The following is an 18156-nucleotide window of genomic DNA, read 5'->3' as shown; positions in this document are numbered from 1 at the left end:
AACCCTTGCTCACCCTCTAGGTAGTGTGGCGCGAGCAGACAAGGCTAATCTTCAGGGAGATAGTTAGTTAAGCATTTATTATCACATACAGGAAACCCACTGACTCACCACAAACTGACACCAGTCGGAGGATTGTATCAAAAATACGTAAACTTTATGTAAAAATATATGCAGATTTATCACAAGACCATATAACGTTTTGCGAAGGAAGGCAGGCCTCACGATCAAGGCAAGCAAGTGTCAGATCGGGCAGGGTTCTGTGGTGTACTTGGGACACCAAGTTGGGAGCGGCCAGGTGGCGCCCCTTCAGCCCAAGATTGAGACCATCCTGAATTGGGAACCCCCCAAGACCCAAACGGAGGTGAGTGCCTTCCTCAGACTCACCGGGTACAACAGGAGGTTTGTCAAGGGGTATGGCACCATTGTTGCCCCCTTGACAGAGCTGACTTCGAAGAATCAGCCCCGGAAAGTGATCTGGACTGCAGCGCTGTTGCGCCACCCACAGAAGCGGCCTAGTAAAAGGTGTCTCGGGTCCGCCATTGCAGACCCTGCGTACAGTCTGGTACTGTCACGCTGACTGTGCAAGTGCTCACACTTGCCCGTCCCTGAACCTTCCCTAACCTTCATATCAATCACCCCTATGGTAGGCCCACGGGCAGGGTGCATTGTAAGCGTAAGGTAGGACAAGCCTGATATGTGTGGCATGTCCTAGTAGTGAATTACAGCCTTTTTAGTTTTTCACTATTGAAGGGCTGCCTGTTCTCTTAGGCCAAGGTGAGCGGCTGGAACTATTACACCCTATAGTCCCAACCGGCTCCGGGAACACAGTGGCATGTCGAGTTTGGTATGCCTGAACTCAGGATAATAAAATACTTCCTTTAGCAAGGTTTATTTTAATATCTTGTGTTTGCAACTGCTACTTTTAGAAAGTTAGCATTTGCTCGCCTGACTATTTCAGCCCGCCTCTGCCAGGATGTGTGGCGGGTGAGCGGGACGGTGTGGAGGGTTGTGGCGATCCGGGATCTGATGCAGCTCACGGGCCGAGGCACTGTTCAGGCCTGCGGGGCGTACTACTTCTTAGCACACCAGGTCATACCTGTGGATCTGTGTGGGGCGTCGCGTTCTCTGGCAGGCGGGTGCAGACCGGGCCTTTGGTACCGCAGTACGGAAGACCTTCTTGAGGTGCGGCACGGCCTTGGTATGCAGGAGGGAAAAGCGAGACAGTTAGGTACGTTACGACGTACGGACAGTCCGAGGCTATCAGATGCGCTCCGTGCAGATTCCGGCGAGGGAAGATGAGAGGCGCACAGCATGCTCTGTAGCAGGCGAGGTGACAGGAGAGCGGGCGGCCTGGCACTGAAGCGGAGAGCTTGAGCGGGGCTCTCGGCGGCGGAGCGACCAGGCTCCGAGCTGTCACGACCTTGGAGGGCGAAGGCACCCGAATCACAACTCTGGCGAGGGAATAAGAACTAAAGGCCCAACAGCAAACGGGCACAGGCAGAATAGAACCCAATGGTCCTGGGGTTCCGTTCAGGGGGCAAGCTCGTGATCAAGTCCTTGGAGATAGTTTCAGGCACAAGTCTTCAAAGTCCTTTCTGGTCTTTTCCTCTCCGTTCTTAGCAAGGCACCACTGCAGGATTCCTTCTCCTCAGCTTCTCTAGGTCCTTCTAGTCCCGCAGAGGTTCGTTGTGGTCAAAACTGGATCTGATTTCTTAGGAGCAGGGCTCCTACCTTTATACTTGATTTCTTTTGTCTTGGCAGGCCAGGGGGCCTGAGCCTGGTTCGACCCGGTTTTGGAGTACTCTGTTTACAGGACGCTGCCGTCTTCTTTCAGGGTGCAGGGCAGGGACATCAGACGCTCCGCAGGAGGTGGAGCCAGCATTGTGGTGGTGGAGCACAACCAACCCTATTCAGAGTCAAGGACTACTCCGCCCACCCATCCTGGTGTAAGCACTCTATTCACCACCTGGTCACCCCGACTGTCCCCGGGAATTCCCCAGCCCTGTCACTCACACAAACCCAGACAGCAGATACACATCCTGGCAGAGGCGAGCTGAAATAGTCAGGCGAGCAAACGCTAACTTTCTAAAAGTAGCAGTTGCAAACACAGGATATTAAAATAAACCTTGCTAAAGGAAGTATTTTATTATCCTGAGTTCAGGCATACCAAACTCGACATGCCACCGTGTTTCCGGAGCCGGTTGGGACTATAGGGTGTAATAGTTCCAGCCGCTCACCTTGGCCTAAGAGAACAGGCAGCCCTTCAATAGTGAAGAACGAAAAAGGCGGTAATTCACTACTAGGACATGCCTCACACATCAGGCTTGTCCTACCTTACGCTTACAATGCACCCTGCCCGTGGGCCTACCATAGGGGTGACTGATATGAAGGCTAGGGAAGGATTAGGGACTGGCAAGTGTGGGCACTTGCACAGTCAGCGCACAGTACCAGACTGTACGCAGGGTCTGCAATGGCGGACCCGAGACATCTTTAACGAGGCCACTTCTGTGGGTGGCGCAACCACTCGCGGCATTTGTATCTACAAGCCCCAGCACTCCTCTTGCACGTTACTGGGGACTAACAGTAAACCAAATAAGCCAATCATGGAAATCAATCACATATACACTTTACATTGGGAGCACTTGCACTGCGGCACGGGTTGGCCGTGGCGCAGTGCCCTGAACATCGAACACCAGCAAAAACATCTGAGGCTCATCAGCAAAAAGTGGAAGGGAAACTCACGCCAAGGTGCCAGGTCTAACAGTTACCCATGAAGAAACAGCAATCTTCAGCCTGGAGTGATGTTCCCTCACCCATCGAAGAAACATCAATCTATCGAAGAAACATCAATGTTCGGCCTGGACAGGTGTTTCCTCACCCAGTGAATAAAGAGCAATCTTCAGCCTTTTGTTCCCTCACCCACCGAAGATACATCAATCTTTAGCGTAGACTGTTATTCCCTCGCCCACTTTGGCTAGCAGCTGTAAAACATATGATTACTAGAACAACTCCTTCAATGACTTGGAAAGGAGCGCACTTCCTTGGGGCGCTCTTCCTTGGGGCGCACTTCCTTGGGGCGCACCTCCTTGGGGCGCACTTCCTTGGGGCGCTCTTCCTTGTGGCGCACTTCCTTGGGGCGCTCTTCCTTGGGGCGTTCTTCCTTGGGGCGCTCTTCCTTGGGGCGCTCTTCCTTGGGGCGCTCTTCCTTGTGGCGCACTTCCTTGGGGCGCTCTTCCTTGGGGCGTTCTTCCTTGGGGCGCTCTTCCTTGGGGCGCTCTTCCTTGGGGCGCACTTCCTTGGGGCGCTCTTCCTTGGGGCGCTCTTCCTTCGGGCGCTCTTCCTTGGGGCGCACTTCCTTGGGGCGCGCTTCCTTGGAGCGCACTTCCTTGTTCTTCATTCGTTGTGCTCCCAGCATGCACCTTACATTGTCAGTATGCTGGTTTCAGCTGTATTTCATTCTAAACATGATGTAATTAGGGCCACAGCTTGTTTCAACATCTGGCCATTACATTGTCTCGATGCTTTGCAAACCAATATACTGCACAAGTCTGCGCCACACAAAGTTCAACCAAGTTTGCCAAGGTCGACTGGTGAGGCTCCCAGCACCGGGACTTCCGCAGTGTTGTTCCGAGGGCCGCAGCTGCACACAGAATCACAATCCGGAGCACGTATTAGTTTTCCTACAATTATCTTCCTCCTGCGGAGAGTTGCCCCGGGGTGCGGGGCTCTTGTGCAATCTCATTGTCTTTTGTTGTGCTGCCTGTGTGAGGCCTCTTGTGTTGCTCTCTCCTGCCTCCTGCTGACGTCGGGTCCCCCTCTCAGTCCACTCCTGCCCCGGGCTCTCTCTGTATAAATGAGGCCGTTCGGAGCGTGAGCTGTTGTCTTCGGAGGGAGCGCTGCGGGGGACGACCGGATGTGGGCGCTGCGCAGGTATGGAACGAAGCTTCTGCTCTAGGCGCTTGTTTTAAAATTCCTACTTGCAGGATATCTTGATTGTCCCAGATGTACTGTAGCTTTGCAGGAGGGGTCGCGTGCAGCCGTGCAGTAGTTTACAGCACAAAGCGATGCAAGTGGCAGCATTGATCACATTTCAGGTGCAAACATTTGTTCCACCTCAGATTAACTGAAGATAGAAGCAAGATAAGTTTGCAAAGTGCAACACCGGCACTTTACCATCTGCGCCAAGGAGGAGTAGTGTCTGGGAGCAGAGCAAGCCTCCCCTCGGCTTTCACCGAAGCCAGACCTACTGACGTGGTCTACACCCCGGCTTTATGTGAAATACAACCCAGAGCAAACATGAGACAAGTGGATAGCAAGCGATATTCATATGTGTACCGTGTGGCATCTGTGGCCTCCTCGTGACTGCATTTGTACCTTGACTACAAAGAACACACAGGCCGCCGCGGCTCCACCTTCCCCAGTAGTGCGGTGCTCAGCATTGTGCTGAGCTATTTTTCAAAATGAGCACAGTTAATGGAGTTTGCAATATGGAGCTGTAAGAAATCGGGTCACGTGTAGAGGCCTCAAGCAGCAGCCTCAATCCTGGTGAGGATGAAGGCACAAGCAAGCCGCAAATGAACCTGTGCTCAACCCTCCGGCAGCTTGGCACAGAGCAGTCAGGCTTAAAATGAAAGCAACGTGTACAGCGTTCCTGCAGCACTTCAAACAGCAACGACGTGAAATAACACACAAAACAATTTCGCACCAATTTTGAAAAATAGAGTAAAATGTAATGTAAACTTAAAGACCAAAATGACAAAAGTCCAATCAGTAAAAATATATATACATACAATTTTAAACATTTAAGCAAAAACAGCACCAAAAGCACAAAGCAGCAACTGTGGGTATCTGGTCATGCTCGACCATGAAAGAGTCACAAGTTCAGGCTGACCACTACAGTGACCCAGTCAGGCTCATTGAAGAAAGTACCGCTCGCTGAAGCTGAACGGAGAGAAAACCGAGGTCCTGCTCTTCGGTGGTGACCAGGATGTCTGGTCTAGTGACTGGTGGCCTCCATCTCTTGGAGCCTGTCCCTCACCCACGAAATCAGCGCGGAATCTGGGTGTTTTGATTGACACCTCGCTCGACATGGTCCAGCAGGTAAACAGGACGGTCTCCACATGTTAGGGTATTATCAGGATCTTGAGGAAAATCACACATTTTCGCTCCCTCCAAGCCCGCAAACAGGTCGTTGTTGCTTTGGTCGCATCACGGCTAGACTATTGCAACGCGCTCTACGCGGGCATCAATAAAGGTCTGGTTCAATGCCTGCAGATCGTCCAAAACGCGGCAGCTAGGTTTGTCCTTCCCGCCCCCAGCCTCTCCTCTGCCACTTCCGTTAGGAAAAGCCTGCACTGGCTCCCGATCCAGGCAAGGATCACTTTTAAGATCCTGTGCCTTGTGTATGGGGCCTTGTCTGTCGAAGGTTCGGAAGGTTTAAGATCCCTGCTGATTCCTTATGTTCCCAGCAGAAATCTGCGCTCCTCTAACAAGAATCTCCTATCCGTCCCCCTGTTTCGTAGAGTCAGGTGGGGGGGTGGGGGGGGGGGGCTTTTTCTTCCTGCCCCCAAATTCTGGAACAACCTCCCCCCTGAATTGAAGATTCAATCTTCGAATATGCTTTTTAGAAAAGCACTAAAAACCAGGCTCTTCGCTGAGGCATATTGATAATCCAGCACCTGGCTCCGGTTTTATATTTTTCTGAATTATATTTCTTTGATAGGCGCCTTGATGCCCGTTGGGCTAAGTCGCGCACTATAAGATGATTTTCATTCATTCATTCATACCTTAAATGCTGGTGGCTGAGTGACGTGGAGTCCAGCGCTGAGCACGCGTCGCCCAGCATCGGTAAAGCAAGGTCCGTGTGTGGGAGTGTACTCTGCAGCAGCAGGCGTGGGGGCGGCAATGGTGATGCGAGGTCCAAGCATGGAGATACTTCATGCACCGATGGTTCCTATGAGCTGCGGTTGCGATGCCAGAGCCTTGTGTGGAGGTGCTTCGCGCAGTGGCAGTTATAAGGGTTAAGAGGAGAGGGCCTGCATTGGGCTGTGGGGCTGCCCTGCAAAGCCCTGCATGGCTGATGCATCGCACAGCGGTTCACATGGGGTCTTGTAAGGGTCTGTGTTACGCTGTGTTGGTTCTGCTGGGACCACAGCTGAGCTGGCAGAGCACCTTCAGGCCCAAGCTCAATTCCATGCGTCCAGGACTTAGGTGCACCACTTGGGAGGGTAGGACTCACAGGCGACAGATTCCAGGTGCGTGGTTCACGGTTGTTGGAGCCTGCTCTATCCCTAAGGCTCTGATCAGGAGGGCAGCCACTGGCCCTTGGAGTCACTCTGTTGGTCCTCTTTTCAAGATGCAGGGCCAGCTCTTCTCTCTCAGGCAGGAATGCGGCAGGGTAGCATAGCAGGGCAGCAGTGATAGTCCTTCTTGCAGCTGTGCAGCTGTGCAGCACTTCTTCTGAGTCTTCCACTGGTTCAACTATGTACTGAAAAGTTGGGTCTGAGGATCCATTATTTTTACCTGTTGCCCAATTTGAAGTAGGAGAAGGTTCTGGAGGTTCCGCCCGCTGAGTTGTTGGGTATCCCCTACCTCCCTAACCCTGGCCCCAACTTGTCTGAGGACACAAAAGACTAGGGACAACCCCTTTGTGCGTTTTCTCAGGCAGGGCCTTTGTGATGTGCAAGAGTGGCAAGTGACAGTTGTACCCGCTAGTTAAGTCCGAGTGGTGCCGCCTGCCAGCGCCTGTCTTCTATGTGTCTCGCTGTCTGGAGGCAACGCACAAGGACCAACTGCCAGATACACCGAGTCAGACACCAAACCTTTGAAAAGTGGTCTTTTCTGAATTGTGACTTAAAGTCAAACTTTACTATTAAAAAGGCCTTTTAATGAATTAATTCTTTAGATACCATACTTGAGCTGTCTACCTGCTTACAATTAAAATGTATCACTAATTGAATGGAATAAGGAAACACAATGTCACATTATGGGAGATGCAGGCCTTGCAGTAGCGAAAAACAAATGTAAGAGTTTTCTACTATCAGAACACAAAACACTTAAAAGTACATGTCCAACTTTTTAAATACGCTTCACCCTGACCTCTTGGTTGCCTCTGGGCAAAAGGTTTATTTTGCCAGGTCGAAATGGCAGTTTAAAACTGGATACACGGGCTGGAATGGCAACCTGAAACATGTTACTAAGGTGGGTGGCACAAGCAATGCTGCTGGCCCACTAGTAACATTGAATTTACAGGCCATCGGTATATGGGGTACTGCATTACTAGGGTCTTAAAAGTAACTTAATTGTGGCAATAGAGTATAAGCCAAATTCTACCATGTTTAGATGAGAGAGAACATTCACTTTAGCACTGATAAACAGTTGTTAAGTCTACAGAGTCCCAAGGCCAACAAAAAGAAGAGGAGCACAAATAGGAAGGGTGAAGGCAAAATGTTTGGAGAACGACCACCCAAAGGCTGTCATGTCTAACAGCAGAGCTGCATGGTTCTATGCAGAGTAGCACTGCGTCAGATGTGCTAAGTCTGGCTGTTTTATTTTATTGGCAATGTTTGTGAATCATAGACCTGGGGATGGGGAACATCGTTTACAACTAAACTTTTACCACGCACTACCATTACAACGCAGGAATTACAACAAAAGTCGTTACAACGACTTGCGCTGGGGGGCGCTCTAGGATAGGGAATAGTTTAAGTTTCTATCCAACACCTTCCCTACTATCCCTGGGGACTGGAGTTGTAATAGAAAATTAAACTATTCCACTATCCAGCGCCGCCCAACGCAAGTCGTTGTAACGACTTACGTTGTAATACCTGCATGATCATTAACGTATTTACCTTGTGAGAGGAGGACCGATAGAGTTGCCATCAGGTTGGGTCAATATCGCCTCAAGAAATTTCTGAATGTGAGAAGGACCATAGTTAGGACAATAGTTGCCGATAAGGCAGCAAGGTGACTACATAACACTCAGTAAGAGGAAACGCGTGAAAGTTTACCTCAGTTCCCGGTATGGACGTCGGGATCAGTGTCTACAGATCGTATCTGGGGAAAACAAACAAAAGACGCGTCCTCATAAGTATTTGATCATAAGGGGTACTGGATCATGCTGTATTGCCGGAATCCTGAACTATATTACAAACGGGCTTACCTTGTCAAACAAATTTTTCGCATAAGCGAGGTCTCGAGGCAGTCAATGGAAGCGGCTCTCGGACCCAGGAAGTGAAGGTCAGGGGCCTGGCTACGCTTATATAGCGGGATGCTGAAACTAAGAAAGGACTACCCTCGTAGTTGCCGGGAAACCAAGGACGCTAGAGAGATACCTCGGCATCAGCAACCACGTATGAATGTTCCTTATTACTGGTGATTGAGATGATTCAGGTTCTAAAGGGGCCCTGTATGGTCGGAAAAGATTCAGGACCTAGTCCTCCCATGGTTGGTTCATAAGCAGTCTTGGTGTACCTAACCGACACGTTGGTATAAACAAATTGACCGGATTGGCGGTTATTCGTACTTAACCATCATATTAGTGACATCACATAGGTGCATGTACCTACCATTCAAGGTGGTAAAATGCAAACCTCATTATCACACAGGATAGTTATTAGCACGCCCAAAGGAAAGTGTGAGAAGAAGGTAATAGGTATCAAAGAAAAATCAAGGAGATGTATCAGAGGACAGCTAGTTGTGCAAAACTGCTTTCAGACTCGTTCAGTCCAGTGTGCACTGAGTCAAAAAATTGCATCCATTTCAGTTCTCTGACGTTAAGAATGGGGGCGATGTTGCCTCCCCTGGGACCAAGTTTCACTTGTTCAAGTACGATCTACCTTAGGGTCTCCGGAAGGTGGTTCTCTTTCATGCAGTGTTCAACTATTGGTGCACCAGCCACTTTACACCTCACCCGGCTACAGTGTTGTAAGAAACGCCTTTTGATGCGTTGTTGTGTCTGACCAACATAAATTAGGTCACATGGGCAGATTATGCAGCAGATAACATCCTCCGTGTTGCAATTTGTGTGTGATTTCAATTTTACGCGGTGATGTTTGAAAATGAATTCCTTGGTTTGGATGGTGGACGGACACGCCTTACAGCTTCCACACTTGAAATGACCCAGGATTGGAGGGAAGTTCCAAAGGGAAGTGATGGTAGATGTTGGTGTACTATCCAGAAGTGAGCATACCACATAGTCACATATATTTTTGGCCTTCTTGAAGGAATGTAAGGGTGGGCAGTGACATCCCACATCCTCCGATATCATTGGCCAATGTTTGTTCACAGCTTTCTTAATCTCGTTGCTCTTCGTTGAAAAAGTAGTTACGCATATTAACCTTTGGTCTTGATTATTGATGCGTTCGTGAGGTTGTAGTAGTGTCTCTCGGGGATTGAACCACGCTCTCTTACGAGCCTTCTTTGTTAGTCTTTTTGGATATCCACGTTCAATGAGGCGGTCCATCAGGTTCTCTGACTGTATCATGTAATCTTCCTTCTTGCTGCAATTACGTCTAATTCTTAAAAATTGTCCGAAGGGCAAATTGTCCCTTGGCTCACACTGCTTGCCTGTAAAGAATATTGGTGCCTGGGTATCGTAGCGCTTGTTCGCATTACTTGTAAAGATCTTGTGCCTGCTATTGCTCACTGCTGCAAAAGAATTATTGTGTCCTTTGCTCGCATTTAATTTGTGCAAGTTATTTCACTGCTCGCATTTTAATCTGTGCAATCTGACTGTCGGAGCGCTCGCATTGCTTGACTTTTAAATTAAGAATTATTGCCTGATTGTGCCGGTGCCACTGCCCATAGCGTTATTCATCTCTGTGCCCCAATCTCGTCCTGTTTCAGTTTTACTTTCGCTGCCATTTTGTTTGTTGTGCCTCGTAGCCAGCCTCTTCACCCCGCTCCCGCCTCCCAGCTGCTCCTCCCTCGCTCCGCCCCCCCCACTATCCACTTATGTCAGAACAGCTGACGCGCAGCGTTCACGCGCAGTGGACGTGCCCTATGCGCGCCGAAGATGCGCCAAAGGTAAGCCCGTCTACGCCCGTCCGCGCCTGGACCGCGCCCAGCGCCAGACCCCCTGGCCCCCGCAAAATCCACTCCGCCCGCATAACGTACGACGCCACAACCCTCTCAGCCCTTAACCCTGGCCGACCACCAAACTGCTACCAAGCCACCCCAGGACACACCCATGGACCCTTCACCTGCCACTCCTGCAAGTTCGACTGCATCAGGACCCACACCAAATCCACAAACTCCAAACAGAGCTCCGACACTAACCACCTGAAATGCATCCTGCTCAACACCCGCTCGGTCCACAGACACGCGTTCACTTCAACTACAAAAAGACCACGACCCACAACCACCCACAACCAATTCCCCGAAGAAACTGGAACAAAAATACCACTGACCAGCTCTTCACATCGCTTCACCAAAACCCTCCTGCCAAATCATCGGACCCAAACCAAGCAGCCACCAACCTCACACAATGGATCACCCACAGCGCCGACGAACTAGCACCCTTGAAAAACCATCAAATCAAGCAAGGTAGCAAAAAAGCCCCCTGGTTCAACGATGACCTTAAGAAATCCAAGAAGTTCTGTTGCACTCTCGAGAAAGCCTGGAGAAAAAACCCAACCACTGACAACCTGGCCACCTTCAAGAACGCCACCCGCAAACACCACCAACTGATCCGATCCACCAAGAAATCAGGTTTCAAGGTTCGACTTGACAACAACCTCCACAACAGCAAGGAACTACTCAACATCGTCAAAGAATTTACCAACCCAACCGCCGGCACCAACGACATCACTCCCTCCCAAGACCTCTGTGACTCCCTAGCCTCATTCTTCCACAACAAAATCGCCGACATACATAACAGCTTTGAAAACCCCCCTCTAACAACCTTTGCGCCTAGAATGCAATCACCACTGAAGACACCATCCGCCTGATGAAATCCATCCACTCAGGATCGCCAACCGACCCATGTCCCCACCACATTTTCAACAAAGCAGACTCCATTATCGCACCCCATCTCCGAGACGTCATCAATTGCTCCCTCAACTCCGCTACCTTCCCGGAAAGCTGGAAACATGCCAAACTCAGCGCCCTTCTGAAGAAACCCACAGCAAACCCCACTGAACTTAAGAACTACCGCCCCATCTTGCTCCTCCCATTCCCTGCCAAAGTCATTGAAAAAGCCATCAACAGTCAGCTCGCCGCCTTCCTCGAATCCAACAAATCCCTCGACCCCTCACAGTCCAGCTTCCGAGCCAAACACAGCACCGAAACCGCCCTCATCGCAGCAACAGACGACATTCGAACACTACTAGACAACGGAGAAACAGTTGCCCTCATCCTACTTAACCTCTCCGCAGCCTTCGACACAGTCTGTCATAGCACCCTCATACAATGCCTCCGCAACGTCGGAATACAAGGAAAAGCATTGGACTGGATCATCTCGTTCCTCGCCGGAAGAACCCAGAGAGTCCGCCTCCCCCCCTTTAGATCAGAGGCCACCGAAGTCATCTGCGGCGTACCACAAGGATCATCACTCAGTCTAGGCATGAGCGGATTTTGCGGATTGGCAATCCGCGAATTTGCGGATTTGCGAATTTGCGGATTGCGAAAATCCGCAAAATCCGCGGATTTTTTTTATGTTCGCACGGGTTTCTGCAAGTTCGTGAGGGTTTTGTACAATTTCGCAAATTGCGAAATTGTACAAAACGCGTGCGAACTTGCAGAAACCCGTGCGAACACAATGTGCCCCTTGTGTGAATAAAAGGTCAGAGAAAGATCAGTTCAGCAGATGAAGAGAAAGAAGCTCCTGGTCACAGGAACAGCACGGGCATTGCGCTCGTGAAAGTCAAGGATGCAAAGGCCTCTATCCAGCATCACAGCTGATTTTCCACTGTAGACTTGGGAAGAAGGCACACCTGTCCAGCCTCGACGACGCTCACGATTGTTTTTGGGCTAATGAATGAGTCACTGAATCCAGCATCACAGCTGATTTTCCACGGTAGATTTGGGAAGAAGGCACACCTGTCCAGCCTCGACGACGCTCCTGATTGTTTTTGGGCTAATGAATGAGTCAATGAATTTGAGCATCAACTAGTTCGAGCGACCATGTGTGTGTTACTATGCAATCGCCCCGAATGGCGCAGGGGTCCCTTGAGTGAGCTGCAGACCTGTGCAAAGCCATGCAACTATTTTACAATGGCGCCAGCAAGCTGCCAGCGCCGTTGTAAAATAGTTACAAAGTTAGCTTGCACAGGAAGCACTTAGATAAAATAAAGCAGCACCTGCTTCGTTTTATCTAGTGGTTCCTGTGCAAGCTAACTTTGTAACTATTTTACAACGGCGCTGGCAGCTTGCTGGCGCCATTGTAAAATAGTTGCATGAGTGGGGGTTCAACTTTTGAACCCGTTACGTTCGCGGATTTTTTTTTGCAGATTTTGCGGGAAATCCGCAAAATTCGCGGATTGCGGATTTCCCAAAAATCCGCAAAATCCGCGAGCGTAACGGATTTCCCGCTCACACCTAACTCAGTCCCACCCTCTTCAACGTATACATGAGTCCCCTCGCATCCATCGCGCGCCAACACAACCTCAACATCATCTCCTACGCCGACGACACCCAGCTGATCCTCTCCCTCACCGAAGACCTAAACACCACCAAAACCAACTTACACGAAGGAATGAAAGAAGTAGCCGAGTGGATGAAGAACAGCCATTTAAAACTGAACTCGGACAAAACGGAAGTCCTCATCTTAGGTTCATCCCCCTCTGCCTGGGACGACTCATGGTGGCCACCGGCCCTGGGAACCGCACCCATACCTACGGACCACGCATGTAACCTGGGCTTCATCCTGGACTCCTCCCTCTCGATGACCAGACAAGTCAACGCCGTCTCATCATCATGCTTCAACATCCTACGCATGCTCAAAAAAATCTTCCGTTGGATCCCCACCGAAACAAGAAAGACGGTCACCCACGCACTGGTCACAAGCCGACTGGATTACGGAAACACCCTTTACGCCGGAACCACAGCCAAACTACAGAAAAAACTCCAATGCATCCAAAATGCCTCAGCCAGACTGATACTAGAATTCCCCCGCCAAGCTCACATTTCCGGTCACCTGAAAGACCTCCACTGGCTCCCTGTCAACAAGAGAATAACGTTTTGTCTCCTCACCCCTGCACACAAAGCCCTCTATGACCTAGGACCAGAATGCCTCAACATGTGCCTGTCCTTTTACACCCCTCACCCGCCAACTACGATTGTCCAATCAAGCCCTCGCCGCAATTCCGCGCATCCATAGATCCACCATGGGGGGAAGATCCTTCTCCTACTTAGCGGCCAAAACCTGGAATTCTCTCCCCACCTACCTCCGCCTTACACAGAACCACCTCTCCTTCAGAAAACAACTAAAAACTTGGATATTCGATAAGTAAAGTACCCCCCTTCCCTCAAGCGCCTTGAGACCCTCTGGGTGAGTAGTGCGCTATACAAATATTGAACTTGAACTTGAACTTGAACTTGAGTATTGAAGTAGTGAATTGCGTTCTGCGGGTTTTCTGAAGAGGTTCGTATGCAGGGCCCCATCCTCAGCGATGATGGAAAGATCAAGGAAGTCAATTTTGTTTTTATCAAATTGAATTGTGAATTGGATGTCCTGGGATTTATTATTGAGCCAATTGAAGAAATTGTTGATATCGATATCCGTGCCAGCCCAGACAAGAAGGATATCATCTATGTACCGCATCCATAGTCGTATGTTTGACCTAAAAGGATTTGAATCATTGAGAATAAAGGTGGTTTCAAAAGTGGACATGAAGATAATTGCTAAGTCGGGGGCATAGGCAGCTCCCATTGCAACTCCCTTTGTTTGTAGGTAGAACCAGTTCTGGAATACGAAGAAATTTCGCATCATCGCGATTATCAACAGCAAGATGATGAATGTAGTGGGAACACGTACAGGTGCATCACGTCTATCCAATGCCAAAGTAGCCACAACCAGTGCTTCTTCCTGGGGGATACTCGTGTAGAGTGACACGATGTCACAAGTGGCCAAGAGTTCTTTGTTGGGATCGAAAGGGCGTCCGTCCACTATATTGATTGTATGCGTAGTGTCACGAAGATACGTTTCAGTTTGTTCAGCCAGTGGCTTGAGAAAGAAATCTATATATCGGCATAGGGGTTCCAATATTGAGCCACACCCTGACACTAAAGGTCGCCCTGGAGGGTTCTGCAAATTCTTATGAACTTTAGGCAAAGTGTAGATAGTCGGTATGCGTGGATTCTTTTGGTTTAGGTACTGATATTCTTGCTCCGACCGGAAACCTTGTTCCACACCATCCTTGGTAACTCTTTGTATTTCAGCTGCTAGATCCTTGGAAGGGTCCCCAGGTAATTTTCTATAGCTGATCCCATCATCTAGCTGTCTCATGATTTCTTCCTTATAGTTCCCCACATCTTGGACAACAATGGCGCCGCCTTTGTCAGCCGGCTTGACTATGATACTGGTATTCTCCTTAAGAGATGACAGGGCAAGTCGCTCAGCTTTGCTGATATTATACTTCGTGTATTTATTCTCCTTTAAGATTTTCTTCACATCTTGAAGGGCCAAACTTTCATATGCCAAAATTCTGTTGGTCATGGCATAGGTTGGAGGCACAAACGTTGATGGTGTTCGAAGACCGGTGGGTGTCCCCATGGTTATTGGTGATTTGTCTTTGAAGAAATATCTAAGTCGGATATTCCGAAAAAAATTGTGCAATTCTGCAATGGTAGTGAAGACATTAGGTAAGGACGTTGGTACAAAGGATAAACCACGACAGAGTACTCTGATTTCCTCATCATTGAGGCTGTGAGATGAGATGTTGATTACAGGGTTGTTGGCCGGTCTTACCACCTGTAGTTCTTCCGGCGGGTTGATCTCTCTCCATGTTCTTCCTGGGGAAAGTGAACTTGTTTGGTGCCTCTCCCTCTTCTGTTGTCCCAGGTTGTTTCCACATTCTGTTGGCCCCTGCCAGTACCCTTGTTCCAGATGTTCCCTCTCCCTCGTGGTGGTCTCCATCCTCCTCATAATAAAAAAGATGGAGGATATGCTGGACCGTATGAGTCTTGGTATCCGTAGCTTCCACTTCGGCCCGCTTGTTTGGAGTCCTCTCTGGAGCTGTAGGATGAGTCAGAGAAAGTGGAATAGTTCCGTCTACCTCTGAAACCACCTCGTCCACGATTGGTGAAACGTCATTGGGGGTCTTGATGGTAGTAGTCCTCCTGTAGGTAGGGGTATGTCTTCTTTTTGTCGTAGAGTCGCACGTCACGAGTGAGCTTTTCCAATTTTTTCTTAATAGTGATGGTTTCAAAATCCTGGAGTGTCGCAACCAATTTCGTCAAGGCTTCTTTGGAATTAGTGAGTGTTGTGTCACCGGCAATTTCAGCCTTCAAATCGGATATCTGTTTAGTGAGAGCTTGAACTTGCTCTGCCGCTGTCTCTATTCCCAACACCATCCAATGTCTGGAGCAGTTGTTAGCAACACAACTAAATCCTTCCCTGAATTTAGGGATGTCCACAAAGATCGTTGGTTCCACCTTTACTTGTAATCCAGCTGGAATAATGTTAGACTGTAAGCACTGTGCTAGAAAATGTCCATGTAGTTTGGTTCTGATTAGCTTCTTCTCTAAACGTTCGAGTTTGCTGATCTTATCATTTAAGGAAAAGTCAATGGGCGGTATATTGGGTGATAGAAAATTGTTGGCAGGATCATGCAGGAGTTGTTGTATGTAGTCCTCAGTGTACGTGAGAATGTCCTTGTCTACCATTCTGTGTTAGCTAGAAGATAGCCAAAATATTTAGAAAAAATATATGTACAAGTAAAAGGAAAAGAACCTTGCAAGCAACGCTTGCACGAAGTATGCTACACACAACAGGGTTGAACCCAAAATAGTCACTGGGACCTGGGTAATTATTGTTATGGACAGAGGGGTCCCGGACTTTAGAGAGTGAAATATATACAGTGAAGAACATAGATGTAAAAATAAAATAGAAGAAAACAAACAAATGTTTGCGTAACCATAAAGTGGTTGATACAGGTACTTTGTGAATTAAAACATCGTAACCTCATTTGTTTGTTTTCTTCTATTTTAATTATTCATTCTATGTTCTTCACTGTATATAAATCACTCTCTGAAGTCCGGCAAGCAGTAAGTTTAGCATCTGTATTTCTGTTACTATGGTATCTCCTGAAATGTAAGTTTTATTATTGTCAATTTGTCTGAATTGGATGGTCAGTATTCCTGGTACATTTCTGCATTGATCACGGTTCCTGTCGGCCTCAACCACCCCTGACTCCCGGCCACAGGTTTCTGAGTTTAAGGACTTGGGACTTTTTTGAAAGTTAGTTGAGTACCTGATCTGATCACCCAGGGGTGGGCTGGTTAGCTGAGTACCTGATCTGATCACCCAGGGGTGGGCTGGTTAGCTGAGTACCTGATCTGATCACCCAGGGGTGGGCTGGTTAGCTGAGTACCTGATCTGATCACCCAGGGGTGGGCTGGTTAGCTGAGTACCTGATCTGATCACCCAGGGGTGGGCTGGTTAGCTGAGTACCTGATCTGATCACCCAGGGGTGGGCTGGTTAGCTGAGTACCTGATCTGATCCCCAGGGGTGGATTGGTTAGCTGAGTACCTGATCTGATCCCCAGGGGTGGACTGGTTAGCTGAGTACCTGATCTGATCACCCTGGAGTGGACTGGTTAGTTGAGTACCTGATCTGATCACCCAGGGGTGGGCTGGTTAGCTGAGTACCTGATCTGATCACCCAGGGGTGGGCTGGTTAGCTGAGTCCCTGATCTGATCACCCAGGGGTGGGCTGGTTAGCTGAGTACCTGATCTGATCACCCAGGGGTGGGCTGGTTAGCTGAGTACCTGATCTGATCCCCAGGGGTGGACTGGTTAGCTGAGTACCTGATCTGATCCCCAGGGGTGTGCTGGTTAGCTGAGTACCTGATCTGATCCCCAGGGGTGGACTGGTTAGCTGAGTACCTGATCTGATCCCCAGGGGTGGACTGGTTAGCTGAGTACCTGATCTGATCCCCAGGGGTGGGCTGGTTAGCTGAGTACCTGATCTGATCACCCTGGGGTGGACTGGTTAGTTGAGTACCTGATCTGATCACCCTGGGGTGGACTGGTTAGTTGAGTACCTGATCTGTTCACCCAGGGGTGGGCTGGTTAGCTGAGTACCTGATCTGATCCCCAGGGGTGGACTGGTTAGCTGAGTACCTGATCTGATCCCCAGGGGTGGGCTGGTTAGCTGAGTACCTGATCTGATCCCCAGGGGTGGACTGGTTAGCTGAGTACCTGATCTGATCCCCAGGGGTGGACTGGTTAGCTGAGTACCTGATCTGATCCCCAGGGGTGGACTGGTTAGCTGAGTACCTGATCTGATCCCCAGGGGTGGACTGGTTAGCTGAGTACCTGATCTGATCCCCAGGGGTGGGCTGGTTAGCTGAGTACCTGATCTGATCCCCAGGGGTGGACTGGTTAGCTGAGTACCTGATCTGATCACCCTGGAGTGGACTGGTTAGTTGAGTTCCTGATCTGATCACCCAGGGGTGGGCTGGTTAGCTGAGTACCTGATCTGATCACCCAGGGGTGGGCTGGTTAGCTGAGTCCCTGATCTGATCACCCAGGGGTGGGCTGGTTAGCTGAGTACCTGATCTGATCACCCAGGGGTGGGCTGGTTAGCTGAGTACCTGATCTGATCCCCAGGGGTGGACTGGTTAGCTGAGTACCTGATCTGATCCCCAGGGGTGGGCTGGTTAGCTGAGTACCTGATCTGATCCCCAGGGGTGGACTGGTTAGCTGAGTACCTGATCTGATCCCCAGGGGTGGACTGGTTAGCTGAGTACCTGATCTGATCCCCAGGGGTGGGCTGGTTAGCTGAGTACCTGATCTGATCACCCTGGGGTGGACTGGTTAGTTGAGTACCTGATCTGTTCACCCAGGGGTGGGCTGGTTAGCTGAGTACCTGATCTGATCCCCAGGGGTGGACTGGTTAGCTGAGTACCTGATCTGATCCCCAGGGGTGGACTGGTTAGCTGAGTACCTGATCTGATCCCCAGGGGTGGGCTGGTTAGCTGAGTACCTGATCT

At 49.6% G+C, this 18156-nt stretch overlaps 1 protein-coding gene across 1 annotated transcript in view; it reads left to right on the top strand.

Moving 5' to 3' along the window:
- Window positions 1-3891: 3891 nt before the first annotated feature.
- The window catches only part of LOC147693242 (tyrosinase-like), a 121522-nt gene continuing 107257 nt past the window's right edge, over window positions 3892-18156 (top strand). The window contains exon 1 of the mRNA XM_086933203.1: window positions 3892-3930. The gene's annotated coding sequence lies outside the window, so the exon portion shown is untranslated. The remainder of the gene's footprint in view (window positions 3931-18156) is intronic.

The sequence above is a fragment of the Lissotriton vulgaris genome, chromosome 8 (assembly GCF_964263255.1).
Source record: "Lissotriton vulgaris chromosome 8, aLisVul1.2, whole genome shotgun sequence".
Lineage (NCBI taxonomy): Eukaryota > Metazoa > Chordata > Amphibia > Caudata > Salamandridae > Lissotriton > Lissotriton vulgaris.
Note: the sequence above shows the minus strand (reverse complement) of the source record. Positions and strands in the feature narration are given on the sequence as shown.